We start from the raw sequence: 12,014 nt of genomic DNA, 5'->3' as shown, positions 1-12,014 counted from the left end.
AAAGAGTGTAGAAGGGCATGTTAAAAGGAAAAGAAAAAAAGGAAGTGAGTTTTAAGTGGCAGCTTAGGCATTTTACCCGCATTGGATTTACTTACTTACTCTCCCCTTGGCAAAGATCCTAGAGAAACCTAAAAAAAAAAAAAAAGAAAAAAAAAAAAACACGTAACTCTCTGAGATAGCCCGTTCCTTTACAGCAAATGGCCAGTTTCTGCCTTTAGGTACTTCCGTTAAGTGTCCCCGAGGGGATGCACCGTTCCTGGAAGTACTGCAATACCAGGTCGATGCGTGGAGTGGACGGAGCAAGCTCCTATTCCAACTCCCTGCTCCAAAAATCCATTTAATATACTGTCCTCGGATAGAGGACGTATCAGATATTAAACTGATAAGAACAGATACTACACTTGATCTTAGCCAAAAGGCCGAGAAGCGATACCGAGCCCCCGCCCCTCGCTGTCACCGTCCTGCTGGCCTGCATGTTGCACTCAGTGTGACCCGGGTCCCCGCTCACTCCAGGTCTCCCTTCCTCTGCCTCGTGCACAGTGCGATGGCGGCACTACACCAGACTCTCGAGCAGGCTTTACTATCCACCTTGTAAAAGAGAAATGCCGCATCTGCTGTGGCCTCGTCGTTCTCGGGCAGGAGCGCCGTCTGGCATCTGCATGCCCCGCCCTCTGTCGCCAAGCAGGCGTGGCTCCGGCGGGACCCCAGCGCCCCGGGGACGGCCTCGGGGCTGCGGCAGGGGAGCTCCTCCTTGGTGCTGGTGGAGAGGAGGGACCCGACCGGAGCGGGTGCGGGGTGGGCGGCGAGAGGGACCCGTGCGACGAGCTGTTGGCCCAGGGTTTTCCTGAAGACTGAGTCGCTAGAAACGCCCGGACTGCAGGGTGTTACACAGGCCTCCGCCTGCGGAGAGAGGGGCTTCGTCGGGTCGGGTGTCTGGAGAGGGGGCTTCCCTGCCGGGCGGAAGGCGGATGGCCCGCAGTGGGGAAGGGAGGGGGCGTGTGGATGCGGAGGGCGGGGCCGGGCCGCGCGAGGGGTTCACTCCGACTCCGGCGCCCGCGTCCTCCGGTGCTTCTACGAACCAAACCGATCCCGGGCTTCCTACCGAAAGCTGCCTCCGCCTAGGCCCGCGTTTCCCTGCCCCTCCTCCCCAGCTGTGGGCTTCGCTGGTGGCTCAGAGTGTCAAGAATCCGCCTGCAATACAGGAAACACGGGGTCGATCCCTGGGTCGGAAAGATCCCCTAGAGGAGGAAATGGAAACCCATGACGGAATTCTTCCCCAGGAAGTCCCCGTGGACAGAGAGGAGCCTGGCGGGTCACAAGGTCCGAAACAGTCGGACACTACTTAGCGACTAAACAACAGGAAACATTCCGTTGATCTGAACGGTCACTGCCACTAGTCACAGGCAGCCAGGGAGCCTGGACAGGCATCAGTTCAGCTCAGTCGCTCAGTCGTGTCCGACTCTCTGCGACCCCATGAATCGCAGCACGCCAGGCCTCCCTGTCCATCACCAGCTCCCGGAGTCTACCCAAACCCACGTCCATCGGGTCGGTGATGCCTTCCAGCCATCTCATCCTCTGTCGTCCCCTTCGCCTCCTGCCCCCAATCCTTCCCAGCATCAGGGTCTTTTCCAGTGAGTCAACTCTTCGCATGAGGTGGCCAAAGTATTGGAGTTTCAGCTTCAACATCAGTCCTTCCAATGAACACCCGGGACTGGTCTCCTTTAGGGTGGACTGGTTGGATCTCCTTGCAGTCCAAGGGACTCTCAAGAGTCTTCTCCAACACCACACTTCAAAAGCATCAATTCTTCGGCGCTCAGCTTTCTTCACCGTCCAACTCTCACATCCATACATGACCACTGGAAAAACCATAGCCTTGACTAGACGGACCATCAGCAGTGATTTTGGAGCCCAAAAAATAAAGCCTGACGCTGCTTCCACTGTGTCCCCATCTACTTCCCATGAAGTGATGGGACCAGATGCCATGATCTTAGTTTTCTGAACGTTGAGCTTTAAGCCAACTTTTTCACTCTTCTCTTTCACTTTCCTCAAGAGGCTCTTTAGTTCTTCTTCACTTTCTGCCATAAGGCTGGTGCCATCTGCATATCTGAGGTTATGGATATTTCTCCCGGCAATCTTGATTCCAGCCTGTGCTTCCTCTAGCCCAGCGTTTCTCATGATGTACTCTGCATATAAGTTAAATAAGCAGGGTGACGACATACAGCCTTGACGGACTCCTTTTCCTATTTGGAACCAGTCTGTTGTTCCATGTCCAGTTCGAACTGTTGCTTCCTGACCTGCATACAGGTGTCTCAAGAGACAGGTCAGATGGTCTGGTATGCCCATCCCTTTCAGAATTTTCCACAGTTTATTGTGATCCACACAGTCAAAGGCTTTGGCATAGTCAGTAAAGCAGAAATAGATGTTTCGCTGGAACTCTCTTGCTTTTTCGATGATCCAGCGGATGTTGGCAATTTGATCTCTGGTTCCTCTGCCTTTTCTAAAACCAGCTTGAACATCTGGACGTTCACGGTTCACGTATTGCTGAAGCCTGACTCGGAGAATTTTGAGCATTACTTTACTAGCGTGTGAGATGAGTGCAATTGTCCGGTAGTTTGAGCATTCTTTGGCATTGCCTTTCTTTGGGATTGGAACGAAAACTGACCTTTTCCAGTCCTGTGGCCACTGTTGAGTTTTCCAGATTTGCTGGCATATCGAGTGCAGCACTTTCACAGCATCACCTTTGAGGATTTGAAATAGCTCACCTGGAATTCCATCACCTCCACTAGCTTTGTTCATAGTGATGCTTTCTAAGGCCCACCGGACTTCACATTCCAGGATGTCTGGCTCTAGGTGAGGGATCACACCATCGTGATTATCTGGGTCGTGAAGATCTTTCTTGTACAGTTCTTCCGTGTATTCTTGCCACCTCCTCTTAATATCTTCTGCTCCTGTTAGGTCCATACCATTTCTGTCTTTTATCGAGCCCATCTTTGCATGAAATGTTCCCTTGGTATTTCTAATTTTCCTGAAGAGATCTCTAGTCTTTCCCATTCTGTTGTTTTCCTCTATTTCTTTGCATTGATCGCCGAGGAAGGCTGTCTTATCTCTCCTTGCTGTTCTTTGGAACTCTGCATTCAGATGGGAATATCTTTCCTTTTCTCCTTTGCTTTTCGCTTCTCTTCTTTCCCCAGCTATTTGTAAGGCCTCCTCAGACAGCCATTTTGCTTTTTGCATTTCTTTTCCATGGGGATGGTATTGATCCCTGTCTCCTGGACAATGTCATGAACCTCTGTCCATAGTTCATCAGGCACTCTGTCTATCAGATCTAGTCCCTTAAATCTATTTGTCACTTCCACTGTATAATCATAAGGGATTTGATTTAGGTCGTACCTGAATGGTCTAGTGGTTTTCCCTACTTTCTTCAATTTCAGTCTGAATTTGGCAATAAGGCGTTCATGATCCGAGCCACGGTCTTGTTTTTGCTGACTGTATAGAGCGTCTCCATCTTTGGCTGCAAAGAATATAATCAATCTGATTTCGGTGTTGACCATGTGGTGACGGTCCCATCACTTCATGGCAAATATATGGGGAAACAGTGGCTGACTTTATTTTTCTGGGCTCCAAAATCACTGCAGATGGTGATTGCAGCCATGAAATTAAAAGATGCTTACTCCTTGGAAGGAAAGTTATGACCAACCTAGACAGCATATTGAAAAGCAGAGACATTACTTTGTCAACAAAGGTCCGTCTAGTCAGTTCAGTTCAGTTCAGTCGCTCAGTCGTGTCCGACTCTTTGCGACCCCATGAATCGCAGCACGCCAGGCCTCCCTGTCCATCACCAGCTCCCGGAGTCTACCCAAACCCATGTCCATCGAGTCGGTGATGCCATCCGACCATCTCATCCTCTGTCGTCCCCTTCGCCTCCTGCCCCCATTCCTTCCCAGCATCAGGGTCTTTTCCAATGAGTCAACTCTTCACATGAGGTGGCCAAGGTATTGGAGTTTCAGCTTCAACATCAGTCCTTCCAATGAACACCCAGGACTGATCTCCTTTAGGATGGACTGGTTGGATCTTCTTGCAGTCCAGGGGACTCTCAAGAGTCTTCTCCAACACCACACTTCAAAAGCATCAATTCTTCGGCGCTCAGCTTTCTTCACCGTCCAACTCTCACATCCGTGCATGACCACTGGAGAAACCATAGCCTTGACTAGACAGACCTTTGTTGGCAGAGTAATGTCTCTGCTTTTAAATATGCTATCCAGGTTGGTCATAACCTTCCTTCCAAGGAGTAAGCGTCTTTTAATTTCATGGCTGCAATCACCACCAGCAGTGATTTTGCAGCCCCCCAAAATAAAGTCGGACACTGTGTCCCCATCTACGTCCCATGAAGTGATGGCACCAGATGCCATGATCTTAGTTTTCTGAACGTTGAGCTTTAAGCCAACTTTTCCACTCTCCTCTTTCACTTTCCTCAAGAGGCTCTTTAGTTCTTCTTCACTTTCTGCCGTAAGGGTGGTGTCATCTGCATATCTGAGTCAAGGATATGGTTTTTCCAGTGGTCATGTGTGGATGTGAGGGTTGGACTATAAAGAAAGCTGAGTGCCGAAGAACTGATGCTTTTGAACTGTGGTGTTGGAGAAGACTATTGACAGTCCCTTGGACTGCAAGGAGATCCAACCAGTCCACCCTAAAGGAGATCAGTCCCGGGTGTTCACTGGTAGGACTGATGTTGAAGCTGAAACTCCAATACTTTGGGCACCTGATGCGAAGAGCTGACTCATTGGAAAAGACCCTGATGCTGGGAAAGATTGAGGGCAGGAGGCGAAGGGGACGACAGAGGATGAGATGGTTGGATGGCATCACCCACTCAATGAACGTGGGTTTGGGTGGACTCCGGGTGTTGGTGATGGACAAGGAGGCCTGGCGTGCTGCGTTTCACGGGGTCGCAAAGGGTTGGACACGACTGAGCAACTGAACTGAACTGAACGGATGGGACCCGATGTCGCGATTTTAATGTTTTTAACATTGTGGTTTTTAAACAATTAATTATTTATTTTTGACTGCAGGGAGTCTTCCTTGATGCATGAGGCTTCTCTAGTTGCCAGCGGGGGCTACCGTCTAATCGTGGTTTATGGGCTCTAGAGTACAGGCTCAGTAGTCGTATCAAAGGGGCTTAGTTGCCCCAAGGCATGTGGAATCGTCCTGGACCAGGAATTGAACCAACCCCTCGCTTTGGCTAGCGGATTCTTAATCTCTGGGCCACCAGGGAAGTCCAGGATTCAGTTTTAAGTCAGCTTTTTCACTCTCCCCCTTCACCCTCAGCAAGAGGCATTCGTTCTTGCTTATTCATGATTTGAACTTTGGGCTAACCTCCAAAGCCTGCCTTGTGTATCGAAAAGACATGGTGGTCTTACTTTAGGCCCGCTTCTCTTTGGAACTCTAAGTAATAACATAACTCTATCAGTGGCACTGACCTCTCCTTGTCAGTCACCTGGATAAATGAAATCCCAGTACAACCAACACACTGAGTGGAAATCCCATCAGTTTAACCTAGACTCCAGGTGGAAGTGCACCTTTTCGAGCAGGAACTGCTTGAAGACAGAAAACAGAACACAGGAGAAACGTCAGAGTCCTCAAGAGAAGGCCAGGGCATAGAAACAGAAGGTTCCAGCTCGTGGGCCGGTTTCTCATTTAGAAGATGACATCAGGGTGAAATACGAGAGCAGGAAGACCGCTTTGCCAAAACTGTAAGGCAAGAGGAGATGATTTTCTGGAAAATAGAGACTTAAGAGGGTGACACAAACTACAGCTACCAGACTCCAGGGAAACCTGAAAAAACAAGGTGCAGGTTCTAGCTGAATTGAGGAAAGAGCCAGTTTCTGTCTTTGGATACTTCCGTAAGTGGCCCCGAGGGGGTGCACCGTTCCTGGAAGTACTGCAATACCAGGTCGATGCGTGGAGTGGACGGAGCAAGCTCCTATTCCAACTCCCTGCTCCAAAAATCCATTTAATATACTGTCCTCGGATAGAGGACGTATCAGATATTAAACTGATAAGAACAGATACTACACTTGATCTTAGCCAAAAGGCCGAGAAGCGATACCGAGCCCCCGCCCCTCGCTGTCACCGTCCTGCTGGCCTGCATGTTGCACTCAGTGTGACCCGGGTCCCCGCTCACTCCAGGTCTCCCTTCCTCTGCCTCGTGCACAGTGCGATGGCGGCACTACACCAGACTCTCGAGCAGGCTTTACTATCCACCTTGTAAAAGAGAAATGCCGCATCTGCTGTGGCCTCGTCGTTCTCGGGCAGGAGCGCCGTCTGGCATCTGCATGCCCCGCCCTCTGTCGCCAAGCAGGCGTGGCTCCGGCGGGACCCCAGCGCCCCGGGGACGGCCTCGGGGCTGCGGCAGGGGAGCTCCTCCTTGGTGCTGGTGGAGAGGAGGGACCCGACCGGAGCGGGTGCGGGGTGGGCGGCGAGAGGGACCCGTGCGACGAGCTGTTGGCCCAGGGTTTTCCTGAAGACTGAGTCGCTAGAAACGCCCGGACTGCAGGGTGTTACACAGGCCTCCGCCTGCGGAGAGAGGGGCTTCGTCGGGTCGGGTGTCTGGAGAGGGGGCTTCCCTGCCGGGCGGAAGGCGGATGGCCCGCAGTGGGGAAGGGAGGGGGCGTGTGGATGCGGAGGGCGGGGCCGGGCCGCGCGAGGGGTTCACTCCAACTGCGGCGCCCGCGTCCTCCGGTGCTTCTACGAACCAAACCGATCCCGGGCTTCCTACCGAAAGCTGCCTCCGCCTAGGCCCGCGTTTCCCTGCCCCTCCTCCCCAGCTGTGGGCTTCGCTGGTGGCTCAGAGTGTCAAGAATCCGCCTGCAATACAGGAAACACGGGGTCGGTCCCTGGGTCGGAAAGATCCCCTAGAGGAGGAAATGGAGACCCATGACGGAATTCTTCCCCAGGAAATCCCGTGGACAGAGAGGAGCCTGGCGGGTCACAAGGTCCCAAACAGTCGGACACTACTTAGCGACTAAACAACAGGAAACATTCTGTCGATCTGAACGGTCACTGCCACTAGTCACAGGCAGCCAGGGAGCGCTGGGCAGGTGGTTCCTCCCAGTTCAGAGGTACTGAAAGTGGAAAACACACATGGGATTTCAAAGACTTAGTATGAAAAATTGTAACATATTCCTGTAATGTTGATATTAATTACATATTGAAATGATATTTTAGATATCTGCTTTTTTTTTTCCATGGGGGGGAGGTGTGCCTCAGGATTTACAAGAACCCTCAGGAGGGATGGAGCCCCTGCCTTGTCATTGAAAGCATGGAGCTCTAACCACTGACCACCAGAGAATTTCTGAGATATCTTGAATTAAAGAACATATTAAACTTAATTTCACTTACTTCTCTTTATTTCTTTTAAATGCCTAAGAGTATTTAAATTTACCTGCAGAAGGGAGCTACCTGATTGTCCAGTGGTTAGGCCTCAGTGCTTTCATGCAGGAGTTCCATCCTTGGGTGGAGAACTGGGATCCCAAAAGCCAAAAAGAGGCCAGCCAAAGTAAAAAGAAAAAGTTATGTGTGTGACTCACTTATTTCTTGAAAGCAGTGTTATAGACAGAAGTGCAGAGAGGCTAACCATCTTGACTAATGTGAAAAGAAGTAAGGATTTGCATTCAAGCATCCTGCTAACCACTGGGGCCTCAGGGTTTTTTTAAACCGGGGGTCCTGATATTTTAACTGTGGATGATAAGAATGCCTCTCTGATGAGCGTACTTGTGAATCTATCCGTGGAAATGCAGGCACATGGGAAGGTCTCAATGAGAACACCCTAGGGAAAGTCATTTCTTGCCTGTAAAATAGAAATGATTCCATTTGACAGTCTTACAAACTATCTATACCTACTCAACCTGAGCCTTGCTGTTTCATATCCCCCTTTCCCTTGTCTTGTAGTTTTGCTGGCTGCGAAGTGGCTTTGACACCCTTGATGCTCACGTGGAATAGATATACATGTAGATTTGGACACGGAAACATAGAATGTAGGTATATTAAAAAATATGCAGCCGTTAGTGCTGTGTTGTCTTTCACCTTGATGGGAAAACTTTTGTTTGCTGGTCTATTCTCAGCCCCTATGGTAGTGCTCTGAATGCACTTGATTTTTGATGAATATGTGTTGAATGACTGGATGAGGGTCCAATGAGACAATGATTAATGTGCTTAGCCTGAGTCTGACAAAGTCTTCAAATTTCTGAATGAGAAATTCTGGAAGGAGGCCCCGGCTCTGTTTTTATCAAGTCCTCCAGATGATTCTGACAAACTCCCCAATGTAAGCATGTACCCATTCGTGTGGGTCAAACAACATGGGTGACTTGACAGAAATCTATGAAATCAAGAAGCTGAATCAGGGACTTCCAGGTGGTCCAGTGGTTAAGTATCCACCTCCCAATGTAGGGGACTCAAGTTTGATCCCTGGTGTGGAGCTAAGATTCCCCCATACTTCGAGGCAACTAAGTCTGAGTGCTCTGGAGCCTGTGTGTCACAACTAAGATCGGATACAGCCAGATAAGTAAATACATTTTTTAAAAGCTGAATCAAACATATAAGGTCTCTGGAGATTAGCCTTTGTTGTGAAAGCTCTAAAGGGTCCCTCAGCTCAGATAACTGGCCGACAGTGAGTTCCCTGCACAGCGGGAGCCTGGCTCTCTCCCCTCAACTCACCTCCCTGTCTCTCTCTGGTGGGCTTGTTCCTCCCTCCTCTCAGCTGTTGGCTGTTGCTCCCACGGCACTGTCACCCTTCTGGGGCTCTGGCTGCTGTTTCTTGCTGATCACCCAAGGCCCCTCCTGAGGCCAAGGTCTCCCCAAGTCCCAGTCTCCTGTGCAGATGGAAGCTGGAATCTGTCCCCGGGTGGATCTGTCTCCAAAGACACCACCACCTGCTGCAACTGCCTCTTTACAACCTTCTCCACCCTCCCGCCTCCTCCTGCCTCTGCCTTCCCAGCATCAGCTATTAGGCCCTCAGTAAAAGCATAAGAAATGTCACTGAAATCTGATTTCCTGCTCAGAAAATGTTCATTTACATCTGATCTTACCTCCACAAAAACAACTTGAAAAGGGTGGCTTTTCCATTCCCTCTGTACATTCAAGCTGTAGTGAAGGTCCTGTCTGAAAGGAAGACTCCAGGGAAATTCCCTTGTGGTTAGTTCACTGGTTAGGACTCCAAGCTTTCACTGCCAAGGGCAAGGTTAAATACCTGGTAGCGGATCTAAGATCCCAGGAGCTGGAAGGCATGACGAGGAAAAGAAACAAACCAAAAGACCCCAGAAGGAAGGAAAGGAACCTGTCCAACTTCACTCCGCTACTTTGCTTCAGATTTAGGCAGCGACAGACTCGTCCACCAGGGGGCAGCATCTGCTCCTTTTCTGCCCTGGCCTGGGCTCTGGGACTTGGTTTTAGATGAGCTGCCTCGGAATGGGCCCCTGGTAGGAGAAAGAGTCTTTAAAGGCCCCTTCCTCTCAGTTTTTCTTTTTTCTTTTCATACTCATTCTAAGTAGTAGGTTGTGTTTTCCCCATTTTATTCTTGTTTTTTTGGCCATGGAATCTTTTTTCCCCAGCAAGGGATGTAACTGTGCTCTGTGCAGTGGAAAACACAGTTGTAACCAGTGGACACCCAGGGAATTCCCTCTTTGTTTTATTCTTGAGGAAGAAAAGCTGGGATTTGAAATATGGGTCTTTGTAATTTCCAGTCTCAACCCACTCCTGGACCTCCTCTCCCCTCCCATCCCTCCTCCAGCAGACTCCTCTCCTCCCTTCAGTTGTGCACTCAGACAGGTACTCGGTTGGGAGGCAGTGGAGACAAGGATGTCCTCAGCTGCTTCCTAGGTGAGCTCCACCCATCCTGTACCCTCCCCTACTCCAAAGCCTGAGCTGTCCTGTGGAAAGGGACCTGGAATCTCTAAGCCCCTCATTACATGCTGAGGAAATCAAGGCTCTTAGTGGTGTTCTAAGTCAGCCTACTTGTCAGGACAGGAGTCATGATGACTCTCAGCCCAGGGTTCAGCCCACCAGGCCTTGACGGGGGGCCTATGCCTCCAGTGCCATCCCTCCCATGGCCTCTGTTTTTCTCCTCTAAGTAGTCCCTCTTCCCCAGTAAAGGCCTGAGGGTTCAGTATTATCCAGACCTTGCCTGGAAGGGCAGGGTTTTATAGGTATCCCTCCCAACCCCCAAGGTGTCAGGGACCCCAGACCAGGAAACTCCCAGCTAAGGCTGGGTGCTTGGTTCCCACACTCAGGGCACCCCTTGAGTGTATTTAGTCAATCTATCATACAGTCATGAATTATGGAGGATTTCCTGATTGCCTACTGTGTGGCAGGCACAGTGCTGGGCACTGCGGAGCTGTGACTGTGAAGAACCAGCTTCTGGGCTCGGTGCTTAATCTGGTGGGGAGACAGCTCTGAGGAAGAACCATCACTCAGCAGCTGGAATCTAACCAGGTCAGGGAGCCAATGGGAGGAAGCAGTTAGGTCCCAGCTAGTCTGTCCTTCTGTCTGGAATGCTTCCTTGCCTCCTGGCCACTTAAACTTGCCTCTGATGTCACCATTGGAGAGACCTTCATGAGCAACCCCCTCCTCCATGTAAAGTAGCTCTCCTCCCAGTCACTCTCCAGCACATTTCCCTGTTTTATTTTCCTTGATGGCTTATATTACTATCTGAAATGAACCTCTTTAGTCATTATCTGTCTCTCCCTACTCCTCATTGTAATGTCCACTCTATGAGAGCATGTCCTTATTCATTTCACTGAGGCCTTCAGACTGGCAGGCACTCCATCCATGAATGCTCAAAGTAAGAATGTTCTTGAGGATTGTGAATCCTCCAGTGTACTAGGACCTGGGCTGTGATCTTGTGGACAGAAAGGGCTGCAGAACTGAGGCTGCCAGTATCAAAAATGGTGACTAATGGAGGAAGGCTCCCTGGGCCCCAGGCTGGTTGTGGAAATGGGAACTTGAGTTCCCATTTTAAAGGAGACTGGACTGGTATAGGCCCACAGACTGGTGTTGCCCTGACATACTGAGCCCCTTCCTTCACCCCCACCTTGCCCCACCTCCTCCTTCCCATTTGTTCATCAACACCTTTCTGGGCAAAGGCAAAGAATGAAGGGTGGGGTGAGATTGCCAGTTTCAACTCCCTTGTCAGATAATCAACTTATAATTTCCCTCTTGTGTGTGAGGCCCAGGAGATGTAGGAGAAATGTCAAAGAAGTTTCAAAGATTGTGGAAGAAACACAAAACAATGTGTCTGTTTTCAGTTTCCATGCGTTCTCTTTTTCTGTGTTCTCTGTTTCTCTTTGTGTTTTTGGTTTCACAGCCATTTTATCCAAGCCACGTTTGGCCAGTTTTTTAGCTGAGTGACCTTGGACAAGTTACTTCACTTTTCTGTGGTTTGCTGTCCTCTTTTTAGAGTAACTATACTTACTACATGGTATGAGTTGTATATTTAAAAAGGAGAAGTATTGGGGATTCCCTGGTTGTCCAGTGGTTAGGACTCTAAACTTTCGCTGCTGAGGGTGAGGGTTCTATCCCTCCCTGGTCAGAGAATTAAGTTCTTGCAAGCTTTGAGGCCAAAAAGAAAATTTTTTTAAAAAAGAAAGAAAAGAATAAAAGGAAAAGTATGCAAAGTTCCTTGACCACAGCTTAGCATACAGTGGCTACTTAAATGGGCCAGTTGTTCCCAACCTTCTGGTCTGTGCTGTCTTCCCCTCTGCTAACTCAGTTCCTTCCCTGTTCCTTAGCTCCTGCTGCATCCTGCCAGCCCCCTGCATGGGGGGGGTAACAAGCTAATTACTTAAGGTCTTGATCTCTTCAGGGATTTGGGGAAGCTCCCTGCATCGTTAAGGGAAACCAGGTGGCTGGTCTGTAGCAGGAAGGGGAAGAGGAGGTGGCAAGGCAGGCTGGTGCTAAACAGATGGGAGCTAGCGGGTAAGAAGGGCTAAGCCCTCTTGTCTGGCAATGGCTTCCCTCTCCTTTTC

At 49.9% G+C, this 12,014-nt stretch overlaps 1 long non-coding RNA gene and 2 other non-coding genes across 3 annotated transcripts; all 3 read right to left on the bottom strand.

Annotated features, from left to right (window-relative positions):
* Positions 1-240: 240 nt before the first annotated feature.
* Positions 241-431, bottom strand: LOC145544064 (U2 spliceosomal RNA). The gene has a single exon (XR_014081288.1). It is a non-coding gene; the product is annotated as a U2 spliceosomal RNA (small nuclear RNA).
* Positions 432-562: 131 nt separating this feature from the next.
* LOC145541288 (uncharacterized) lies at positions 563-11,106 on the bottom strand. The gene is made up of 8 exons (XR_014078920.1): positions 10,352-11,106; positions 9,081-9,467; positions 8,710-8,902; positions 6,773-7,118; positions 6,259-6,570; positions 5,574-5,745; positions 1,103-1,191; positions 563-900 (listed from the first exon to the last, which is right to left on the bottom strand). It is a non-coding gene; the product is annotated as an uncharacterized LOC145541288 (long non-coding RNA).
* Positions 5,911-6,101, bottom strand: LOC145544051 (U2 spliceosomal RNA). The gene has a single exon (XR_014081275.1). It is a non-coding gene; the product is annotated as a U2 spliceosomal RNA (small nuclear RNA).
* Positions 11,107-12,014: the final 908 nt, after the last annotated feature.

Source organism: Giraffa tippelskirchi, chromosome 3 (genome assembly GCF_054371585.1).
Source record: "Giraffa tippelskirchi isolate mGirTip1 chromosome 3, T2T-mGirTip1v1.2.pri, whole genome shotgun sequence".
In the NCBI taxonomy this organism is placed as follows: Eukaryota; Metazoa; Chordata; class Mammalia; order Artiodactyla; family Giraffidae; genus Giraffa; species Giraffa tippelskirchi.
The sequence above is the reverse complement of the archived record's forward strand: the minus strand, read 5'-3'. Positions and strand labels throughout refer to the sequence as shown.